Source organism: Aegilops tauschii, chromosome 5 (assembly GCF_002575655.3).
Source record: "Aegilops tauschii subsp. strangulata cultivar AL8/78 chromosome 5, Aet v6.0, whole genome shotgun sequence".
Classification (NCBI taxonomy): Eukaryota; Viridiplantae; Streptophyta; class Magnoliopsida; order Poales; family Poaceae; genus Aegilops; species Aegilops tauschii.
In genome coordinates, this window is record NC_053039.3 from 483,010,373 (window position 1) to 483,034,553 (window position 24,181).

The window sequence follows — 24,181 nt, forward strand, 5'->3', positions numbered from 1 at the left end:
CGGTAGGTAACGTTGTCTAGTTACTAAAGCATCCCTCTGTTGTTCATCGGTAGTCATTATGGAACGGGAACATGAGGGGAATTTCCTAGGGCTGGAATTCTGGCCGCCAGATATTTCGACTTGAAACGCTGAGGCTCGACTGGTTGGGGTTGCCTAATGTGCGTACCACGCACGCCACCGAAGGACACGAGCCCGGTTTTTTTAGGATCAACACGAGCCAAGGTCTCGCTGGTACGCCGTTGGGTCCTACCATTCGAGAATACGAAAGGAACCTTTTAAATTGCCGAACGAATCTGTGTGTATTACAATACCCGTATTTTCCTTGCAAATACTAATCTCAACGTGGTAATCGATTTATGACGAGTTGTTGAATTAGAGTGAGTTTGTGATATAGTGATCTCAACGTGGATTTCACATTTCATGGTATCCCTAGTAAGTTTTCCAATGCAAATTCAAATTTAAAAGATGAACAATATGGAGGTGAGAAAACTTTGTATGTATCAAGCATATGACCACACACACACACACAGAGACACACACGCACGAACACAACAACAGTCCAATAAGTATAGTGCATCTATTTTTCCAAACCATGCATGTATGACACGAATTCAAAAATACTCCTTCTATTCCTAAATATTAGTCTTTTAGAGAGTTCAACAAGTGAATCTAGACTCTAAAATATGTCTATATACATCGGTGGTTGGGAGGGAATATCATAACACATATGGAGCAAAATGAGTGAATCTAGACTCTAAAATATGTCTATATACATCCGTATGTGCCAATCCATTTGAAGCCTCTAAAAAGACTAATATTTAGGAACGAAGGGAGTAAAATGTAAGACATCCATGGTCCTCAGTTCAATATTTAAAATGAACATGAAACTGAAACATGAATATTAAGTCTAGTACTACAGTACATGCAAATGTTGTGTTTAGGCGGAGCTATGATTGTCGGGGGTCAACCCCTCGACCTTAGATAAAATTTTGGAGCTCTGTTTAGGGTTGTTTAGATTATATTTGTCCCCAGCCTCCCAACCACCGATTGGTTGTGCACCCCCACCCCTCCTCCCCGGGAGAATATCATGTGCCCCCATACCTTAGATGCTATATGCCGATACGAGTTGCTTGGAGCTTGTAGATCTGAGATATAGCAGCTCACATGATGTGTCTTAATATTTTTGCAGGAAACCTTGATGAGTTTGAGAATTGCACACAATTTGTACAAAAACTACTTAGATGCCCTTTGATCCCATATCCAACGACCTCGAAGCTCGTATCACCGTAGCATCTAAGATGAAGGAGGACATCATATTCTCCTGTATGTAAGAATATCATGTGCTACCACACCTTAGATGCTTTGGTGATACAAGCTCTTCGGAGGCGTTGGATTTGTGACCCAACACCTCCTCGGTGGTTCGAATGGTTCTTTGCAGAAAAGCCCCAAAAGAGTTCGATCACTGCTTACAAGCACAAAGACTGCTCAGATGCCATTGGATCTCAGATCAAACGACCTCCAAGCTCGTATCACCGTAGCATCCAAGCTGCGATAGCACCTTATGTTTTCTCGCACGGGAGAGTATGAGGTGCTCCCGCACCGTAGATTCTATGGTGTACGAGTTCACTGAGATCTAATGGCCCATGGTAGGAGGTTTGAATGTTTTTGCAATATACGACTGATAGAGTTTGGGAAATGCGCAGAAAGTACAAGTACTACGCATGTGCCATCTGATCACTAATCATACGACCTAGATGCTCATATCACCGTAGCGGGTAATTAAACTACGGGGATGTAACACTCCGTATGTAACTTGCCATATTTGTAACTCCGACTCTTGCCATTTTCGGCTATGTGTTATGATATTCCCTCCGTGGTCGGGTTTTGTTTTTCGTTTTGCATTTTGTCATGTCATGCATTTCATATCATGTCATCATGCGCATTGCATTTGCATACGTGTTCGTCTCATGCATCCGAGCATTTTCCCCGTTGTCCGTTTTGCAATCCGGCGCTCCTATCTCCTCCGGCGCATCCCTCTTGTTTTCTTTCGTGTGCGGGTGTCAAACTTTCTTGAAATGGACCGAGGCTTGTCAAGTGGCCTTATTACACCACCCCGAGACCATCGGTCAAGTTTCGTTCCATTTGGAGGTCGTTTGGTACTCCAACGGTTAACCGGGCATCCGCAATGTCCATTTGAGTGTCCAGCAAAAACCCCCTCTAAAACCAGCCCAAAACCCACCAAACTCTCTTCCATGCTCTAGGTCGTTCGATCACGACCGTGTGGGCGAAAACCGCACCTCATTTGGAGCCTCCTAGCTCCCTCTACCTATTTATATGTGAGACTCCCGAAATACAATCGCAGTCCAAACCCTACCCTTCTTCCACCTCGCGCCCGGACAAAATCCTCCGCCGCCAGACGTGTCCGCGCCGCCGTCCCCGGCGAATCCCGCGCCGCCACCTGTCCCTGCCGCCGCCGTTCCCACCGTGGGCCCGCGAGCCCAGATCCGGCCCGCGGGGCCCGAATCCCACGCCGCCGCCCGAGGCGCCTGCCCGCGCCCGTGGCTCGCCGCCTTCACCGCCTCGCGCCGGCGCGCCCCCGCCGCCTCGCCGCCTCGCCGGCGCCGCCCCCGCCGCCGCCGCCGCCGCCGCACCTCTTCCCCGCGCCGGCGTCCTCTCCCTCCGGCCGCCCGCCTCCTTTCTCTCTCCCGTCGCCGGCCCGAGCTCCTCGAGCTCCTGTGTTGCTCCCGATCCAGATCCGCACTGTAGAGGTTGACTCCCGTATCCCCGTTTTTTTCTGTCTGGATTTTTTACAGCAATATGTCTCTGTTCGTGATGCCATAACTCCGCGCATGTAGCTCCGATTCGCGCGTGTAATATGTCGAATTGTTCGCCTCGTGATGCTCTTCATTTTGTTCAATTGCACCATGTTCATTAGAGGTCATCTTAATGCCCAAATCTCTGTTGGGAGAGGGCTAGTTGCTGTTATCTGCTGGTTCTTAACAGAACTTGGAGATTTGTCATTTTTGTATCATTTAATCTGTGCATCTTATGGGCATGAGCTCTACATGTGTTTTGAAGTATGCCATGCCATCTTTCCAGTGGTGTAGTCCATGTATTTTGGTGATCTCTGTGGTGACTAGCACAAGCATGCAAAGTAGGCCCCGTAATATTTTTGATTTCAGGGACTTAGTGATTTCTCGAAGTCCTTGTCTGCTGTTATTTTGTTGCCATGTAAACTTGATGCTACAGAGAGATCCATGCATATTTTGGAGATATTCAGTAAGGATGTTTTGTATCTATTGTTGTAATGGATCCATTCCTGCAATTGTTTGCAATTATGGAGTGCCATAGCATGACTCCATCGTGCTCTACTTTTGCTATAAAATATTTCTGGCAGATTCTTAACATGATTTGCAATTTTGCCAAGCTTATTGTAGTTGATCCATACATGCTATGCTTGTGTTCTTGCCATGGTTAGCTTCATAAACATGCCATTTTGCTGTAGGTATGCTTGGTTTGTCATCCATTGCTCTGTAGTGAGTGCATCAAGCTCACAAAGTGGCCTACATATTATTATTTCTGCCATGCTCTGTTTTCTGCTAAGTCTGAAACCTGATAACGAAACTTGCTATGTTTACATGAGTGCCATCATATCATCTGGTCCTTTTGGCTTATGGTCAGTAAGGGACTTTTGTCATGTGCCTTTAGTATAACACTGCCATGCCTTGTTTTGCTATGTTAAGTTCCTGTAGCATGTTGATTTCGTGCTCTGAACATTGCTACCTGATGCTGTTTTCTGCCATGTCCAGTTTTTCACTAAGTCTGTGTTCCTGTTAGCTTTTGCACTTTTGCCATGCTTGTTTGAGCTTGATATGTTGTGAACTAGCCGTAGCTCAGTGTTCATATTTTGTCAAGCATCTCCTGTAGATTACTGTCATGTGCTTTGTTGCTATGTTGGGGTGCTGTAGCATTGTTGTTTGTTGCATTTTAAGTGCTATCTTGCTGTTTATCGCAGAGTAGTGTCATTCTTGTTTTGCTTGCCATTTGCAAACCGTGCACCCGATTCCGGTGATCTTTATATCGATTTCGACCGAAATCATCTCATCTTTCCAGTGGCATGCTTGGTTTGCCAAGTTACTGTCATGTTCATCATTTTCCTTCCGGAGCACGCATATGCATCGCATATCACATCTTGCATATCATACATGTTTTGCATCATGTTGCTTGTGCTTTTCTCGTGGTTGATTGTGGTTCCGTTTGTTTGTGTTCTTGTCTTGGGTAGAGCCGGGAGACGAGTTCGTGAATGAGGAACCTGTTGAGTACGCTTACGAGGATCAAGCTTTCGACAACTCTGAGAACCTTGCAGGCAAGATGACCACCCCTCGAAATCACTTCTATCTTTGCTCTGCTAGTTGTTCGCTCTATTGCCATGCTCCGCTACCTATCACTTGCTATATCATGTCTCCCATTTTGCCATGTCAGCCTCTAACCATCCTTTCCTAGCAAACCGTTGTTTGGCTAAGTTACCGCTTTTGCTCAGCCCCTCTTATAGCGTTGCTAGTTGCAGGTGAAGTTGAAGTTTGTTCCATGTCGGAACATGGATATGTTGGGATATCACAATATCTCTTATTTAATTAATGCATCTATATATATTTGGTAAAGGGTGGAAGGCTCGGCCTTATGCCTGGTGTTTTGTTCCACTTTTGCCGCCCTAGTTACTGATATACCGGGATTATGTTCCTTCAGCTCGCGTTCCTTACGCGGTCGGGTGATTTATGGGACCCCCTTGACAGTTCGCCTTGAATAAAAACTCCTCCAGCAAGGCCCAACCTTGGTTTTACCATTTGCTACCTAAGCCTTTTCCCCCGGGTTTTCGCGAGCCCGAGGGTCATCTTTATTTTAAACCCCCGGACCAGTGCTCCTTCGAGTGCTGGCCCAAACCGAGCGATATCCGGAGCCCCCTGGGCAACCAGGGTCTATGCCAACCCGACGTCTGGCTCATCCGTTGTGCCCTGAGAACGAGATATGTGCAGCTCCTATCGGGATTTGTCGGCACATTCGGGGGCTTTGCTGGTCTTGTTTTACCATTGTCGAAATGTCTTGTAAACCGGGATTCCGAGACTGATTGGGTCTTTCCGGGAGAAGGTTTATCCTTCGTTGACCGTGAGAGCTTATGATGGGCTAAGTTGGGACACCCCTGCAGGGTATTATCTTTCGAAAGCCGTGCCCGCGGTTATGAGGCAGATGGGAATTTGTTAATGTCCGGTTGTAGAGAACTTGTCACTTGACCCAAGTAAAATACATCAACTGCGTGTGTAGCCGTGATGGTCTCTTCTCGGCGGAGTCCGGGAAGTGAACACGGTCTGAGTTATGTATGACGTAAGTAGGTGTTCAGGATCACTTCTTGGTCATTGCTAGATGGCGACCGCTCCATTGCTTCTCTTCTCGCTCTCTCTCGCCTATGCTAGCCACCATATATGCTTATTTGCCACTGCAGCTCCACCTCATTACACCATCCTTTCCTATAAGCTTAAATAGTCTTGATCTCGCGGGTGTGAGATTGCTGAGTCCCCGTGACTCACAGATTCTACCAAAACAGTTGCAGGTGCCGACGATGCCAGTGCAGATGATGGGGTCGATCTCAAGTGGGAGTTCGACGAGGAACGTGGTCGTTACTATGTGTCTTTTCCTGATGATCAGTAGTGGAGCCCAGTTGGGACGATCGGGGATCTAGCATTTGGGGTTGTCTTATTTTCATCTGGATTTTAACCGTAGTCGGTCTATATGTTTGTATTTTGGATGATGTATGAATTATATTTATGTATTGTGTGAAGTGGCGATTGTAAGCCAACTCTTTATCCCATTCTTGTTCATTACATGGGATTGTGTAAAGATGACCCTTCTTGCGACAAAACCACTATGCGGTTATGCCTCTAAGTCGTGCCTCGACACGTGGGAGATATAGCCGCATCGTGGGCGTTACAAGTTGGTAATCAGAGCCATCCCCGACTTAGGAGCCCCCTGCTTGATCGAATCGCTGGCGTTGTTGAGTCTAGAATAAAAATGTTTTGAGTCTTAGGATTATATATATCGGAGAGTAGGATTCTTTTTACTCCTCAGTCCCTTCGTCGCTCTGGTGAGGTCTCCTGACGTAGAAGTTTTGACTATTCTCTCCTCAAATTTCACTAAAAAAAAATTTAGGATCACGCGGGTATCTTGGAATCGCTCCGATGGTTTTGTGACGAGAACATTGTTCTTGGTGCCTCCTGACATTTAGGGGTTGTGGCAGTGTCCCGGGGAGTTGAGCTCCGAGGTGTTGTCGTCACAATTTTATCGTTGCAGTTCTGGAATACCTGAGTTTCGCCGACATCGAAATCTCTTTTATGCAGTTGTTGGTGAGATCACCTCGACGCCACCCAGTACTGGGGCGGGAGTTCGGGAGTATTGCCATAACTTGTATAACGGATGTTTTTTCGAAGGTTGAGGTAAACGATTTCCGAAGGTTTCTAGGTTATGTGTTGACGGATGGATACAGCTGGATCTAGGGATTGCTAGTTTGGGTGATATATTTTGTATCCCCTGTATCCCCAACACCAGATTGCATAACCAGAAAGTTTCGGGAGTTTATAAGTGGGAATTCAAGTAGCCTTAGGACATCTTTCCGACAGACGCATGATATGAGATTGGGGTTCGACGTCTAGTGGTCCGCCTGTACACGGTTGATTTTACAGTGGTCTCGTAGTGTCTTAAAGAGTCCATGGCTATGCCGACTCGGGGACGCTTCGTATGTCATGTGCATAGCCTTGTACATGATGGTGCTGTACGATTGAGCCCGTGTGGGCCCCACCACGAAAACTTCGGACGAAATATCTATCATATGTTTGTTCCGGCTTATTCTGCAAGCCAATACTTTGTTTTGTTTTGTATTGTGATATTCGAGTTGCTTCGAAGGCATATGTTGTTTCATATCTTTTTCAAGTGGCTTCTCAACTTATGGAAGTGTGAGGATTTACTACAGAATTCATTCGTTCATCTTCGTTCGAATGTTTATTGTGAAGACTATATGTTGCAATTTCTATCCGTTGATTCTACTTATCTATTTGTCTATCAAGATGATAACGGATGTCACCCTCTTCAGGATGGCTCTGCCAACGCGTCAGAATCTGGATCGCAATGAAGGGAGTCAAGCGAACCCTCCGCCACCACCTCCGCCTCCGGAGGCATGGCAAGCTATCATGGCAGCCACCAACGCCAATGCTCAGATGATTTTGCAACTCTTGCAAGAACGTACTCAAGGGCAAGGCAATCAAGGTCAAGGCAACAATCAGTTTCACTTTGCCACTCTCAACCAGTTTCTCGCAAATCAGCCCAAGTCTTTCAGCTACTGTGCCGAGGCCACGGATGCCGATGATTGGCTCGTGGACATCAACAAGCATTTTGAATGTAGCAATGTCAGGCCTAAGGACTATGTCAAGTTCGCTTCTTTCCAGCTCAAGGACCAAGCTGCTGATTGGTTTCAGCAATACAAAGATTCCAGAGGAGGTCGTATGATCACTTGGACTGACTTCTGTCGGGACTTCAAAGCGCACCACATTCCACAAAGTGTTGTTGAGAGCAAGCGTGAGGAGTTCCGCAATCTCAAGCAAGGCAACATGTCTGTGTATCAATACAACATCCAGTTTCAGAAACTTGCTCGCTTCGCTAAACAAGACGTTCCTGATGAAAAGAGCATGATCTATCACTTCAGAGGTGGCCTTAAAGAGGATCTGCAGTTAGCTCTCGTTCTTGTGGAGCCTACTCAGTTTGATCAATTCTATAACATGGCATTGAAGCAACAGGCTGCTCAGCTCAAGTGTGAGGCTTCTAAGAAGAGAGTCAGAGACGCAGTTCAGTCTTCTTCTTCCTCACTTGTGACAGCTAAGCAACAGAAGTTCTGGTTGCCTCCTCCTCCGTTTCATCAGCCTTACCAGCAGAAGAACAAGGGTGGCCATGGTTCTTCCAACTCTTCCAAATCTGGCTATCAGAACAAGTCTCAGAATCAAGCTCCAAAGTCCAATGCTCCTTACTACCGTCCACTCTCAGAGGTGACTTGCAACAAATGTCAGCAGAAAGGTCACTATGCTAACAAGTGCTTCAACCAAAGACGCCTTCCTCCTCCTCCTCCTGTCAGATCTTCCAGCAATGCAGTGGTCAAGCATAATCCAAAGTCTGCAAAGGTGAACATGATGAATGCAGCTCAAGCGGAGGAATCTACTGATGTGATAATGGGTAATCTTCCTGTTAATGATATTCCTGCAAAAGTTCTTTTTGATACTGGCGCATCGCTTTCTTTCATATCAAGACCATTTGCATTTAAGCATGAGTTGGTTTATCAAGATTTGCCTAGACCGTTATCAGTTGTCTCTCCGGGTAAATTCATGAATGCAAGCTCTATGGTTCCGAATGTTTCCATCAAGATGGGAAACTATAAATTTCAGTCTTCTCCAATTGTTCTTGGTGACTCAGATATTGATCTTATTCTCGGGATGGACTGGCTTTCTAAGCACCAGGCTCAACTTTATTGTGCTGCCAGGGAAATTCAATTGACACACTCGTCTGAGGATGTGATTATTTATGCCGCTCGTGATGAAACCATTCGGTTTTTCTCTCTCAATGAGAAGGGCGAATTGAATGCCATCTCTCAAATTCCAGTCGTTTGTGAGTATCAAGATGTCTTTCCAGAAGAGCTTCCGGGTATGCCTCCTCATCGGCCAGTTGAGTTCGTTATCGAACTAGAGCCAGGCACTGAACCCGTTTGCAAGCGTCCATACAAGCTTGGACCCAACGAGCTGAAGGAATTGAAGAAACAGCTCGATGAACAAGAGCGTCTGGGTTTGATCAGACCGAGTTCTTCTCCATGGGGTTGTGGTGTTCTTTTTGTCAAGAAGAAGGATGGCACGGACCGACTTTGTGTCGACTACCGTCCATTGAACAAGAAGTCAATCAAGAACAAGTACCCACTTCCCAACATCAATGAGCTATTTGAGCAACTCAAAGGGGCTAAAGTATTCTCGAAGCTTGACCTCCGTATGGGTTATCCTCAGATTCGCATTCGTGAAGAAGATATTCCCAAGACAGCATTCAGAACAAGCTTTGGTTCTTATGAATATACTGTCGTGTCTTTCGGCCTTGTCAACGCTCCTCCAGTGTTCTCTCGGATGATGAATTTCATCTTCAACCCCTATACCAATGAATTCATCCTGGTGTATCTCGATGATATCTTGGTCTTCTCCAAGAATAAGCAGGACCATGCCAAACATTTGCGTTTGGTGCTCGACAAGCTCAGAGAGTATCAATTCTATGCAAAGTTCTCCAAATGTGAGTTTTGGTTCGATGAAGTTCTTTTTCTTGGTCACATCATCTCTGCCAAGGGCATCGCTGTTAATCCCGAGAAGGTGTCCGCAATTGTGAATTGGGAACCTCCTCAGAATGTCAAGCAGCTCCACAGTTTTCTTGGTCTTGCAAGCTATTGCCGAAGATTCATTGAGAATTTCTCCAAGATTGCAAAGCCTCTTTCCAACCTCCTTCAGAAGCATGTGAAGTATGTCTGGTCTCCTGAGTGTGACGTTGCTTTCAACACTCTCAAAGAGAAACTTGTCACAGCTCCTGTCTTGACTCCTCCTGATGAATCCAAGCCGTTTGAAGTTTTCTGTGATGCTTCTCTTCAAGGTCTCGGTGCTGTGTTAATGCAAGAGAAGAAAGTTGTGGCCTATACCTCTCGTCAGTTGAAGCCCAACGAGAAGAACTACCCCACTCACGATCTTGAGTTGGCGGCAGTTGTCCATGCATTGATAACGTGGAGACATCTCTTGTTGGGAAGACAAGTGGACATTTTCACTGATCACAAGAGTCTCAAGTACATCTTCACTCAGCCCAACCTCAACCTCAGGTAGACTCGATGGGTCGAAATGATTCAAGAGTACAATCCGAGTATTGAATATACTCCAGGCAAGGCTAATGTCATTGCAGATGCTTTAAGCAGGAAGGCTTATTGCAACAACTTAATTCTCAAGCCATTCCAACCGGATCTTTGTGAAGCTTTCCGCAAGCTCAATCTCCAAGTTGTTCCTCAAGGCTTTCTTGCCAACCTCATAGTCTCTCCTACTTTGGAAGATCAGATTCGTGAGGCACAACTCCTTGATGCCATGGTGAAGAAGGTGAAACGTGGTATCGACAAGGGTCTTTCCAAATACAAGTGCTATCGCATTGATGACAGAGACACTTTATTCTTCGAGGACCGGATTGTGGTTCCTAAAGGTGATCTAAGGAAAGTCATAATGAACGAGGCACATAATTCTCTCCTTTCCATTCATCCTGGAAGTACGAAGATGTATCATGACCTCAAGCAGTCGTATTGGTGGACTCGAATGAAGCGAGAAATTGCTCAATTCGTGAATGAATGTGATGTCTGCCGAAGAGTCAAAGCAGAACACCAACGACCAGCTGGTCTCCTCCAACCTCTTGCTATCCCAGAATGGAAGTTTGATCATATCGAAATGGACTTCGTGACTGGATTTCCAAAGTCCAAGCGCGGAAATGATGCTATCTTCGTTGTCATTGACAAGCTTTCTAAAGTGGCTCATTTCCTTCCAATCAAAGAATCCATCACAGCAGCTCAGCTAGCAGAGCTTTACACCTCCAGGATTGTCTCCTTGCACGGCATTCCACAATTGATTTCTTCAGATCGTGGAAGCATCTTTACCTCTAAGTTCTGGGACTCCTTCCAGAAGGCCATGGGCACAAACATTCGCTTCAGCACAGCTTTCCATCCTCAAACTAGTGGCCAAGTCGAGCGAGTCAACCAAATTCTTGAAGATATGCTCAGGGCTTGTGTCATTTCCTTTGGCATGAAATGGGAAGATTGTCTTCCATATGCTGAATTCTCCTACAACAACAGCTTCCAAGCGAGTTCGGGCAAGGCCCCATTCGAGATTCTCTATGGCAGAAAGTGCCGTACTCCTCTCAATTGGTCAGAGACTGGTGAACGCCAACTTCTTGGCAATGACTTAATCACTGAAGCTGAAGAAATGTGTAAAGTCATCCGTGATAATCTCAAAGCCGCGCAATCGCGTCAGAAGAGTTACTATGATAGTAAGCATCGTGATTTGGCTTTCGAGATCGGAGACCATGTCTACCTCCGCGTCTCTCCAATGAAAGGCACTCGTCGCTTCGGTATCAAAGGGAAGCTTGCCCGTAGATACGTGGGTCCTTTCAAGATCATTGGCAAAAGAGGCGACCTCGCCTATCAACTTGAGCTTCCTTCCAACTTCGTGAACGTGCACGATGTGTTCCACGTGTCACAGCTCCGCAAGTGCTTCAAGGCGCCTGAGCGCACTATCAACTTCGAAGAGATTGACCTCCAAGAAGATTTGTCTTATCATGAGCACCCCGTTGCTATTCTTGAAGAAACTGAGCGCAAGACTCGCAACAAGTCAATCAAATTCCTGAAAGTGAAGTGGTCGCACCATTCCGACCGGGAAGCCACCTGGGAACGCGAGGACCATCTCCGTTCCGAATATCCGGAGATCTTTCAGTCCTAGATCTCGGGACGAGATCCTCTCGTAGTGGTGGAGTGTTGTAACACCCCGTATGTAACTTGCCATATTTGTAACTCCGACTCTTGCCATTTTCGGCTATGTGTTATGATATTCCCTCCGTGGTCGGGTTTTGTTTTTCGTTTTGCATTTTGTCATGTCATGCATTTCATATCATGTCATCATGCGCATTGCATTTGCATACGTGTTCGTCTCATGCATCCGAGCATTTTCCCCGTTGTCCGTTTTGCAATCCGGCGCTCCTATCTCCTCCGGCGCATCCCTCTTGTTTTCTTTCGTGTGCGGGTGTCAAACTTTCTCGGAATGGACCGAGGCTTGTCAAGTGGCCTTATTACACCACCCCGAGACCACCGGTCAAGTTTCGTTCCATTTGGAGGTCGTTTGGTACTCCAACGGTTAACCGGGCATCCGCAATGTCCATTTGAGTGTCCAGCAAAAACCCCCTCTAAAACCAGCTCAAAACCCACCAAACTCTCTTTCATGCTCTAGGTCGTTCGATCACGACCGTGTGGGCGAAAACCGCACCTCATTTGGAGCCTCCTAGCTCCCTCTACCTATTTATATGTGAGACTCCCGAAATACAATCGCAGTCCAAACCCTACCCTTCTTCCACCTCGCGCCCGGACAAAATCCTCCACCGCCAGACGTGTCCGCGCCGCCGTCCCCGGCGAATCCCGCGCCGCCACCTCTCCCTGCCGCCGCCGTTCCCACCGCGGGCCCGCGAGCCTAGATCCGGCCCGCGGGGCCCGAATCCCGCGCCGCCGCCCGAGGCGCCTGCCCGCGCCCGTGGCTCGCCGCCTTCACCGCCTCGCGCCGGCGCGCCCCCGCCGCCTCGCCGCCTCGCCGGCGCCGCCCCCGCCGCCGCGCCGCGGATCCCCGCCGCCGCCGCCGCACCTCTTCCCCGCGCCGGCGTCCTCTCCCTCCGGCCGCCCGCCTCCTTTCTCTCTCCCGTCGCCGGCCCGAGCTCCTCGAGCTCCTGTGTTGCTCCCGATCCAGATCCGCACTGTAGAGGTTGACTCCCGTATCCCCGTTTTTTTCTGTCTGGATTTTTTACAGCAATATGTCTCTGTTCGTGATGCCATAACTCCGCGCATGTAGCTCCGATTCGCGCGTGTAATATGTCGAATTGTTCGTCTCGTGATGCTCTTCATTTTGTTCAATTGCACCATGTTCATTAGAGGTCATCTTAATGCCCAAATCTCTGTTGGAAGAGGGCTAGTTGCTGTTATCTGCTGGTTCTTAACAGAACTTGGAGATTTGTCATTTTTGTATCATTTAATCTGTGCATCTTATGGGCATGAGCTCTACATGTGTTTTGAAGTATGCCATGCCATCTTTCCAGTGGTGTAGTCCATGTATTTTGGTGATCTCTGTGGTGACTAGCACAAGCATGCAAAGTAGGCCCCGTAATATTTCTGATTTCAGGGACTTAGTGATTTCTCGAAGTCCTTGTCTGCTGTTATTTTGTTGCCATGTAAACTTGATGCTACAGAGAGATCCATGCATATTTTGGAGATATTCAGTAAGGATGTTTTGTATCTATTGTTGTAATGGATCCATTCCTGCAATTGTTTGCAATTATGGAGTGCCATAGCATGACTCCATCGTGCTCTACTTTTGCTATAAAATATTTCTGGCAGATTCTTAACATGATTTGCAATTTTGCCAAGCTTATTGTAGTTGATCCATACATGCTATGCTTGTGTTCTTGCCATGGTTAGCTTCATAAACATGCCATTTTGCTGTAGGTATGCTTGGTTTGTCATCCATTGCTCTGTAGTGAGTGCATCAAGCTCACAAAGTGGCCTACATATTATTATTTCTGCCATGCTCTGTTTTCTGCTAAGTCTGAAACCTGATAACGAAACTTGCTATGTTTACATGAGTGCCATCATATCATCTGGTCCTTTTGGCTTATGGTCAGTAAGGGACTTTTGTCATGTGCCTTTAGTAGAACACTGCCATGCCTTGTTTTGCTATGTTAAGTTCCTGTAGCATGTTGATTTCGTGCTCTGAACATTGCTACCTGATGCTGTTTTCTGCCATGTCCAGTTTTTCACTAAGTCTGTGTTCCTGTTAGCTTTTGCACTTTTGCCATGCTTGTTTGAGCTTGATATGTTGTGAACTAGCCGTAGCTCAGTGTTCATCTTTTGTCAAGCATCTCCTGTAGATTACTGTCATGTGCTTTTTTGCTATGTTGGGGTGCTGTAACATTGTTGTTTGTTGCATTTTAAGTGCTATCTTGCTGTTTATCGCAGAGTAGTGTCATTCTTGTTTTGCTTGCCATTTGCAAACCGTGCACCCGATTCCGGTGATCTTTATATCGATTTCGACCGAAATCATCTCATCTTTCCAGTGGCATGCTTGGTTTGCCAAGTTACTGTCATGTTCATCATTTTCCTTCCGGAGCACGCATATGCATCGCATATCACATCTTGCATATCATACATGTTTTGCATCATGTTGCTTGTGCTTTTCTCGTGGTTGATTGTGGTTCCGTTTGTTTGTGTTCTTGTCTTGGGTAGAGCCGGGAGACGAGTTCGTGAATGAGGAACCTGTTGAGTACGCTTACGAGGATCAAGCTTTCGACAACTCTGAGAACCTTGCAGGCAAGATGACCACCCCTCGAAATCACTTCTATCTTTGCTCTGCTAGTTGTTCGCTCTATTGCCATGCTCCGCTACCTATCACTTGCTATATCATGTCTCCCATTTTGCCATGTCAGCCTCTAACCATCCTTTCCTAGCAAACCGTTGTTTGGCTAAGTTACCGCTTTTGCTCAGCCCCTCTTATAGCGTTGCTAGTTGCAGGTGAAGTTGAAGTTTGTTCCATGTCGGAACATGGATATGTTGGGATATCACAATATCTCTTATTTAATTAATGCATCTATATATATTTGGTAAAGGGTGGAAGGCTCGGCCTTATGCCTGGTGTTTTGTTCCACTTTTGCCGCCCTAGTTACTGATATACCGGGATTATGTTCCTTCAGCTCGCGTTCCTTACGCGGTCGGGTGATTTATGGGACCCCCTTGACAGTTCGCCTTAAGTGGGAGTTCGACGAGGAACGTGGTCGTTACTATGTGTCTTTTCCTGATGATCAGTAGTGGAGCCCAGTTGGGACGATCGGGGATCTAGCATTTGGGGTTGTCTTATTTTCATCTGGATTTTGACCGTAGTCGGTCTATATGTTTGTATTTTGGATGATGTATGAATTATATTTATGTATTGTGTGAAGTGGCGATTGTAAGCCAACTCTTTATCCCATTCTTGTTCATTACATGGGATTGTGTAAAGATGACCCTTCTTGCGACAAAACCACTATGCGGTTATGCCTCTAAGTCGTGCCTCGACACGTGGGAGATATAGCCGCATCGTGGGCGTTACAGGGGAGCACCTAATATGAGCACCGGGGAGCCGTTGGATCGAAGATGCAGCGGCACACACGAGGCCTGAATGTTTTATTTGCAAAAAACCTTTGGAGAGTTTGGAAATTGCGCATAATTACAAAGACTACTCCCAAGCCATTGGATCTCACTTCCAACAGTGTAAAAACTCGTATCACCATAGTATCTAAGCTGCGGGGTGGATGTGATATTCTATGCCGCTGTCATTTTTGTTCGTAAACTTGCAAAATACGTGTAACTCGTGCCGTTACTTGTCTAACCGCGCACAGTGTTTGTTCAAAAAAACCATCCTACACTGAAATATCGGAACAACACATGGGGGTCCCACTTGTCATTAATCAAATTTGGACCTAAAACTAACAAATCTGAAAGACGAGATTCGAACTGGCAACCTGGACTACAAAGCGTAAGTCGATAGCTTGAAAAAACGAACAGTTGTTGGCTTTGTCCCATAACTTGATTTTATACAGTACTTGCGTTGAGTAGAGTAGAGGGAGTGCCTCATCAACACGTGCATGACCGTTGTCTCACTTACTGGTGGGTCCCAGGTCTACGATCTCAATCTCTCTTCTCTCCATTGTCTAACCTTTGCACGGGCACACACGAAGAGCGGCGCTAGCTTGCCGTGGTGTTATTACAACTAAAAAAAGCTTGGAAAATAGAAGAATCGCCTAGAACAAGAGACGTTGTGGCTGGTCAAGACGGAGCTAACCACATCTATCCTCCATGCCACGTTTGCATGATGAAGCTGTGTGGCTAGTGGGGTGTTTTCGACCGACTATCTGGGTCCCGAGGTCGAACCATAGGTACTACGTCTGATACAGTATATTTTTACACGCACATTTTTCCTCCGTGCCGAGACGTGGCACACCCTACCGCGCGGTTTCGGGGTCCTCCCGGGTGGTGCACGCATATTTTCTTCCTGACGTGGGACGCCCTACCGCGCATTTTCTGGGTCCTCCTCGGTCGTAGCGCCGAAGCAAGTAAATGAGTCGTCAAATCACGAAAGACCACCTTTCCCGCCGAGTACATCAGTGCAGCAAGGTGGCTAGCTAGTTGGGCTAGTTCGACCGATTAGCTAGGCCGCCGCCACATTTGTTTTTTCACCCCTTTTTTTATCTACTTGCCGGCAGGTAAATTTAAATATCCACCGCGGTGTTGCTCTCGTGTTTGGGTGCGGCAGGATTTTTAATTTTTTGATTGACGGGAGCAGGCGCGGCAGCAATTAGTCACGATGAATCCGCCTGTAAAAACCCACTGCTCCCTGATGTGAGACGTCATCGACTGGTGTTTTACCGTGGTGAAAACCAAAAGATTCCCCGCTCCCTCCGCCTTCCCGTAGATTGCATTGCCTTTCAGCCGTTTCGCCCCCTTTGCTTCCTCTCCCCATTGCTTCTACTTGGTGCCATGGCGCCGCAGCAGATCACGGAGTCCGAGGTGAGGCGCCTGACACAGGAGCTCCATGTCAAGGATGCGGAGCTCAGGGCCAAGGACGTGGAGCTCCATGAGCTCAAGGAGGAGAGGAGTGCCATGCTCGTCCGTTATGTGCGGGAGTTCACGGAGCTTCAAAAGCGGCAAGCGTCCACCACAAAGATGCTCCAGGCGTCGGCGGCGTTGCTGCAGAAAGCGGGAGATACGATAGGTCGTCAGGGGAGCCGGCTGGAGCGCGAGTGGGCCGATCGTGACGAGGTCCAGGATCGCCTCAGCCACTTGGTGAACCAAGTTGCCACGCACGTGTTGCGGCTGCGCGATGCCTACCGTCGTGCCAGCGCGACGATGCCCGCCATCGGGCTAAACCCGTTTGACCACCCGGTCGACTTCAACGAGCTGCGGCTTCCTGACCTGGTCTCCTTCTTCACCTATATCTCCGAGGAGCTGAGTCGTCTCCGCGCGATGGTGGGGGCTGAGCTGGACAAGGAGGGGTTGCGGGCTGCCGTCGCCATTGACGGGCGAATCCTTTTAGGGCTCCGTCACCAGAATCCATTCGTGCCATTGGACGCCGTCTTTGACGAGCTGGCTCCCGTCGACCGGGAGCGGGCTCTGCGGGCGGTTGCACCCTGCATCACCAACGTCGTGCGCCTCGAGAAGCAGAGGGACTTTGGTGGTGTTTAGGCGCCCTCTCCATGGGCATGTCCATGTCTCGGTGCAACATGACCGTTGGATCAAACTCAGACTGTGCAGATCAGTCACTTTAGCACAAAGTGTGTGGGTGTGTTTGGTTGCATTCTCATCTCAATATAGTTGTTTCCTCTTCGTGTATTTTTGTCAACCTACTAGTGTGGACTCATGCACCCTTCATGCACTCTGCCAAAGACCCAAAAGTGGGTCGAGAAGGGAACCTTTGCTCCCATCCCGTGCACCCTTCATACACCCTGCCTAACACTATTCGTGCTTCATATGGTTCATGTTTCGTGGAGTACTGTAGCACCGTACTCTCCGTGCGCTGTGGACCTAGTTCTGTTAACATTGATCTCACCGTTCATTCTCGACCGGACAGTCGAAAAAGCGGTACTATGTTACATATAGGAGTAGTTGACATGCGCACAACATCATTTGTTATCATCATATCTTACTACACTAGCAACAAGATTGTGTAGTACTGACGTATGAACCACTACACATGCCCAGTAGTAGGAGCACTGTGTATGTTCAAGTGGCTGCCGTGTTTCGTACTCCTCCGTCGTAAGAGTGGAAACGCTTGCTGTAATCATTTTTTTTCTTCAGAAAAACAGTGGACACGCTCTACCGTGCGGATCCTCCTCCAGCCATGCACTAAATTACTCACTTTCGCCGACGTGTGGGACAGCCAGCACCTGGGTCCACCAGCCATGCACTAAATTACTCCGTAGTAGAGTGACAATAGACTACCCCGATCGAACCGCCGCAGTAATGCCCAATGAGCCATCAAATCACAAAACCCCCTCCTTTCCAGCAGTAAGTTGGACGGACGAAGCAACCATCATTTCACTCTTCTCTCTCAGCTTCCTCTCTTGAAGAAGACCCCCACTCGCTTCGCTTCTCCCTCATCTCGTTCCTCCTTTGACTCTTCTCTCTCAGCTTCCTCTCTTGGATGGACGCCGGAGCACCGGCCGACGTGATGTCTATGGCTCTGGCCAAAACCGTCGAGGCTCATGGTACAAAGAAGCGCAAGCACCCCGCCGAGACTACCGCAGACAAGCTCAAAGCCATCGCCCTGTCCAAGCCCCCTCTCCGGGATCCCTCATTAAGCAAGTCCAGGTAATGTCTCTTGTTGACAATCTTTTTCTCGATCTTGATCGTGTTTTTTCATCTAACACGCAGTACTAGTACTGGTAGTACAACTTTTTGGGTGATCTTGCATGTGATTTTAGTGTGCCAAATGATGGTTCTAAATTCCTCTTCTGACCAAAACATGCGAGAGGTTGACACTGATTTCTTATAGATTACTTTCAACTACTCCCTCCGTCCCAAAATTCTTGTCTTAGATTTGTCTAGATACGGATGTATCAAGTCACATTTTAGTATTAGTATTAGATACATCCGTATCTAGACAAATCTAAGACAAGAAATTTGGGACGGAGGGAGTACTTTATGAACATCAATGCTACCTTTTAAGAGGGTATATTTGCCTCAGTAACTTGTGTTATGGATATTGCATGTAATCCCTCTGCTCTCATGCCTTTGAAGACATGTTCTAGTGTCTTTGTTCACTCATTTCTGTGCGTATATGTAGTCATATATGGAGTATAATATCGAAAATCATCTTATATTTCTGAATGGAGGTAGTAATAAAATATGGTTTCTGTTTGAATTAGAACCAGGTCCGCGGTGGAGATGAAGTTCTCAAAGTCATGCCGTGTGAACTGGAAGACCCGATGATGAGTTCTACTGCTGAACTATCCAGCTACTGTGTCCTTGTCGCCACGTGTCCTGAACTAGTGTTTTCCTGTAGCATTGTTGTCAGGCGTGTTCTCGAGGCTGTACTTGACCACAACAATTTCCTGGCTGTGCCTTCGATTACGAAGGTTGTGGTTCTTGTAAAGCTTCCCAACAAATCTGATGCGGCCTGTCTTCATCATCATGTTTATGAGTGGAAAGACCACTCTGTTAGGTTCTCCAAGGTTGACAAGATGGTGATGGTGCATGTAGACATCTCACACGAAGTCCATGGCCTAGTCAGTTATGCGGGGTTCATCCCGTAGGTCGGTGGCAAGAAATAGTCTGCGGAGTTTAGTTAGTGCAACTTTGCTTGTCTGTAGTAAGTACTATTGTTCAGTACTTGATTTGTGTTTGTGAACCCTGTATTGTTTATTAGTACTGCCGCTTTTGGTGTGTGAACGGTCTATGTTAATGTCTATGTTAATGTCTGTCCACTCAATTCAGTCTGTATATTTTGAAGTATCCAGATCATATTTTTTGTGAGGACGGTTTATCAATTATGGTTACACTCCAATATCTGTATGCATTGCAGGGTTTATCGCACCCACCAGGATTTCCAGTCCCATGGATGTTCGGTCCATGTCACGACCTTTGGACTGTCCTGCTTGTGGGAGTAGGCGGGGCCCCTGCATGCCACGCGTAGTTGGACGATCAATCTTCTGTTTAGTACTTCAACATAGTGATTTCCTGGTAAGGATTCAGTCGTGTCACATCAAGTAAATCTTATTGATTTACTGTCTAAATCTTTTTGATTTAATGTCATGTTTTCTTTCTTTTCCTGCAATTTTACGATGCAGGTTTTGCCATGTGACATTCATCACAGAATAAACCGTTTGGTTTGCTCTACGATGGCTATTTTTGCAGGTTTCACTTCTTATGTCGTGTCAGTAACGAAGGCACTGTCCATCACTTATATTACTGGAAAAAATTGGATCAGTCTGTTGTCTGAGTACAAGCTGAATCCCTATGATGAACTGCAGTTTGGTTTAACAAAAACGCCACAATTAGTCCTTCTCGCGTTTAAAAGAAATGAAGAAAAAAAACTGGATCACGGTCACGGATCCTAGTCAAGTTAGAAAGCTGATCATAGCAGACCAGACACGATCGCCGCTGTCTCGCACAGATCGAGCACCGGCAGTTGCTCTAGCACTGACAGCGGCAGCGGCTCAGTCTGATCCAGCTGAGGATTGGGCACCGACCGCGTCATCGGATCAGTCTGATCTACCGGAGGATCGGGCATCGACACCGGCACCTGCTCCGACACCGGCACCAGCTCTACAAGGAGCACCATCTCTGGCAGCAGCAGCGGCTTCGGCACCTGCACCAACACTTGCACTTGCATCTGCTCTGGCCCGTGCAGTTGCACCGGCAACAGACTGGGCCGCAGTTCGCACTTCATATACCAAAGTCCTTACAAAAACCGACATGTCCACCTTCTTGGTAAGCATTGGCCGCCCAAGTGCTTCGTTCTTTTTTCTTTCCATGTTGTTTCACATGATTCACTGTGTTGATCTAACTGTTTGGGTATGTCTTCTTATTTGCAAATAGAGAATTCCTAGAGCAACGAGGGAGTCGTTCAACAATCCGGGCGACCGCGGCCAAGTTTCTCTTACCATGCGCAGCCTTGGTGTGAATGAACCTGCTCAATATACCGTAAGTACAAAGGATGGTCGCATGATGATTGATGCTAAAGGATGGTCAAGGTTCAAATCTAAATCATATCTTGCAGTAGGGGATGGTGTCAAAATCGAACTTTCTCGGCAAGGAGAGCTGGTCCAAATCAACTTTGAAATTCTTCAGTAGCAGCACGCAACTGCCGAACTGATCTATCCTCCGAGATATTTTGATGTAATAATCTGGCATGGTGAAACAAGTGTCCTGTGTGTATAAGTAGTACGACAGTATTATTTATCACATGGTATATCGTTGATAGAATTGCAACTCTGATTGCTGGTTAGGAACTGTCGTTCGATTTCATTCCAACAGCTGCCGTGCTTTATTCAATTTTGTGTATTCGCCTTGTGACATCATCTAAAACCAGCGCCGTACCGATCGCTTGCAATATGAAAAGCGCTGAGGTAGAACACATGGGCCCCCAAACATGCAGGGTCGGCCTGTGGCCCAAAGTCCAGAACCGTGAGCCTATCTGAGTATTATATTCTTAGCTGAACCCCCATAAAAAAAGTTGAACCCCCATAATGCCCGTGCGTTGCAGAGGGAGTATATTTCTTGGCAAGGTGGGCCTGTGATATAGAAGATTTGTATATTTCTTTACAGAGGGAGTATCTCTCTGTTAAAAAATATATTTATGTGTAACTAGTTACTCCTGTCTTTCTACTTCCTTTCGCTGATATGTGGGGCAACCGGCAATGGGGTCCATGTGCCATATGCACAAATTAGAGTGCACAACTTCACGGTAGCCACACCCCGGTCGTAGCGCTGCAGTAATGCCCAATGAGCCGTCAAATCAGAACCCTCCCTTCCAGCTTTAGCAGTAAGCTGGACAGATGAAGCGGCAATATTTCACTGGGCCTGAATCCCCTTCTCCCTCGTCTGCTTGTTCAGAGAAAAACCCCTCTCGGCGATTGCATAGGGTTTTCTCATGGAGAACCAGGTACGAATTCTTCATCCATCCCCGATAAATCCAAGTCCCTTGGTCGCAGGTAATCCTAGGATGGCAGCCGCCGCCGTTGATGCATTTTTCTTCCTACTGAATCTAGTGTGTTTCATTTGCAGTGCCCAAAGTGCGAGTACCCTACAGGTTTCTGCGCCCTCAGCGAGACGCCACACTTCTTCCTTCTCATCCTAACACAACATTTTGAAACGCGCACAGTATGTTCCTAGAATCCTCTTTTCTATCCGTGAGGGTGGGGTTTTTTTGAACATGCTGTGTTCTCATATTATTTTTCCTGCAGTGTATTATTTGCTCTGCCAGAACACATGTACTCAAGATGCTCGGCCTTGCCATAACTGAATACACTAGTTTAATGGTCACAGTGAAGACAAGCCATGGATATAAGTTCCGAGTTGGGTTCATGAACCAAGAAGATCGCTGCTTTTTTATGGCCGAACTTGGATAAACTTTCTCAAGTGTTACGGACTGAAAGTTGGCGCACGGATGTTGATGGAAATAGCAGAACCTGGTCTCATCTTCACTGCGATCTTCCACCCCGGCGTCGTTCCAATTGTTCATCCATGTTAGTTTTGTATCTGGTTCTTGCTTGTTGCCTCGATTACTTCTTAATCCACCTATTATGTCTAACTAATCACAATTTAACTTTAGAAGTAGCAACGAATCTCTCACGAAGATGCTACTTCTAACTAATATTTTCTTATAATTGGTGGCACGTGTAGGTTTTTTTAGAGTTAAGCAGTCTGCTCGTTTGTTACTCTGTAATAACTTGGCTGTTACTAATGGCACTGAAGTTGACTGGATCGACATCCACAAGTTCCTACACTTTATTGATCGTCTTGAGGTCCTTGTGGGGCGTTTCAATGGTGGAAGGCCACGTGGGATATGTGTGCCACTGCTGCACTCGTTGAACAGGTCCAACTGTGTCGAGAAACTTATGGTACGAGCTGTTTTCTGTTATATATGTTGTCCATAAACTATTGCTTATACACAATTTTACAGTTGTGATCTTCTTGAAACAGGAACTGCCGGGTTCTATTGTTCCTATACAGATGCCTGACCATGGTCGGGTTAGACTTGCGCTTGGTCACAACATGATGTTTATGTCGACATACTCAATTCCCCTTGGAGGTGAAAAGATACTTATTCATGGGTGGTCTCAAATAATGAAGGCCCGTCCATCTTGGAGAATAGGACAGAAGATTATGTTCATGCTTTTCCATGGCTCTAAAGCGAATATCCTGTTTATTGACCACGTTGTGAGATGAAGCCGCTTTCAGAAGGTTGTGGATGCGCGGGGTGGCGCCTGGGCCTTGTCCTGGGGCTTGGCGGCCTCACCCTTGGTTAACTGTAGGCAAAGTAGCACTGTTCGAGGCGTGCTTTGTATGGTTGAACCTGTATAAGTACTCATACTGCTTTCAGCTTTGGTTGTTAAGTGCCCCTGCTGGTTTCAGTTAAGGTTGTTAAGTACTCTTGCTACTTTTACAGTCTGTCGTGTTTCTTCAGTCCTGTCTTCCTCCAGCCGCCAAAACCAAACCAGCGCCGGCGGGGCCGCCTGCTTCCGCCTACCACGGCTGGCTGCGCCTCAGCGCACGCACCGCCGCCCCACCGTCTCCTAAATCGTTAACGCCGACGTCCTCCGCGCGCTTTGGTGCGGTCGCCGCGGCGCCGCCCTCTCGCATTGTCAACATGGTCAACAAACAACAGGAATCAGCAGAAGTACGTGGAGAGGATGACAGTAGGGGCCCACCACGTCAGCGTATGGAAAAATAAAATGCTTCCTCCTAGTGTTTTCCTGACATCTGGGACCCACGACATTGTGAGCGTATATAGTCAATAGACAAGAGAACAACACAAGATCGGCTGACACCTAGGACGTAGCTCCTCGAGCAGTATTTTTTTGCTTGGTATTGTTGAGACGGAGCAGGGTTTGAACTGGGCTGTGGCCCGTCTAGCCCAGGCTTATATTTTATGTTCACCATGTGACCAGCCCAGCTATTTTCTCTTTGTGAAAATGAGCCCAGTTTATTTTTTCTGAAGAATACACAATCCAGGCCTACTTATTTTTCTACGCCCTGATGGGCTGCAACTCTTTCAAGGCGCCTGCAAATCTTGAAAGTAATATGAAATTGGTTGTAAATATAAAAACAGATGACAAATTGGCAATTACTTTATAATTTCTGAATTTTTTCACATTTTCATATTCCTATTTCACTGGGCATTAACCTAATTTAAATATATCTTCAAAGTACTTTAAATCTGGCTCGACATTTCGGTATTAAAAATAGTTTGGAACCCACAGAAATATGCGAAATTGGCTGTGGCCAACCAAAAAAATGACTGCAATAAATTGCATAAGAAGTTGCCATGAGTTATATATAAATTATTAAAAAAAGAGGGAGTGGTCTGACTTGTGGGCCTGTTTAGTTGACGCGTATGCAAGATTTTTTTAGTTATTATATACGTCAACAAACGATTCTAGCAGACGTAACCGTTGGATGTCAATCCAACGGCCGTCGTGTTTCTTCAATCTCTGATCTTCTTGCTCCAGCCGCCAAAGCAGCGCCGGCGGGACCGCCTACTCCCGCCTCCCGTGGCCGGCTGTGCTGCCGCGCAGGCCTCAGCGCCCCCTA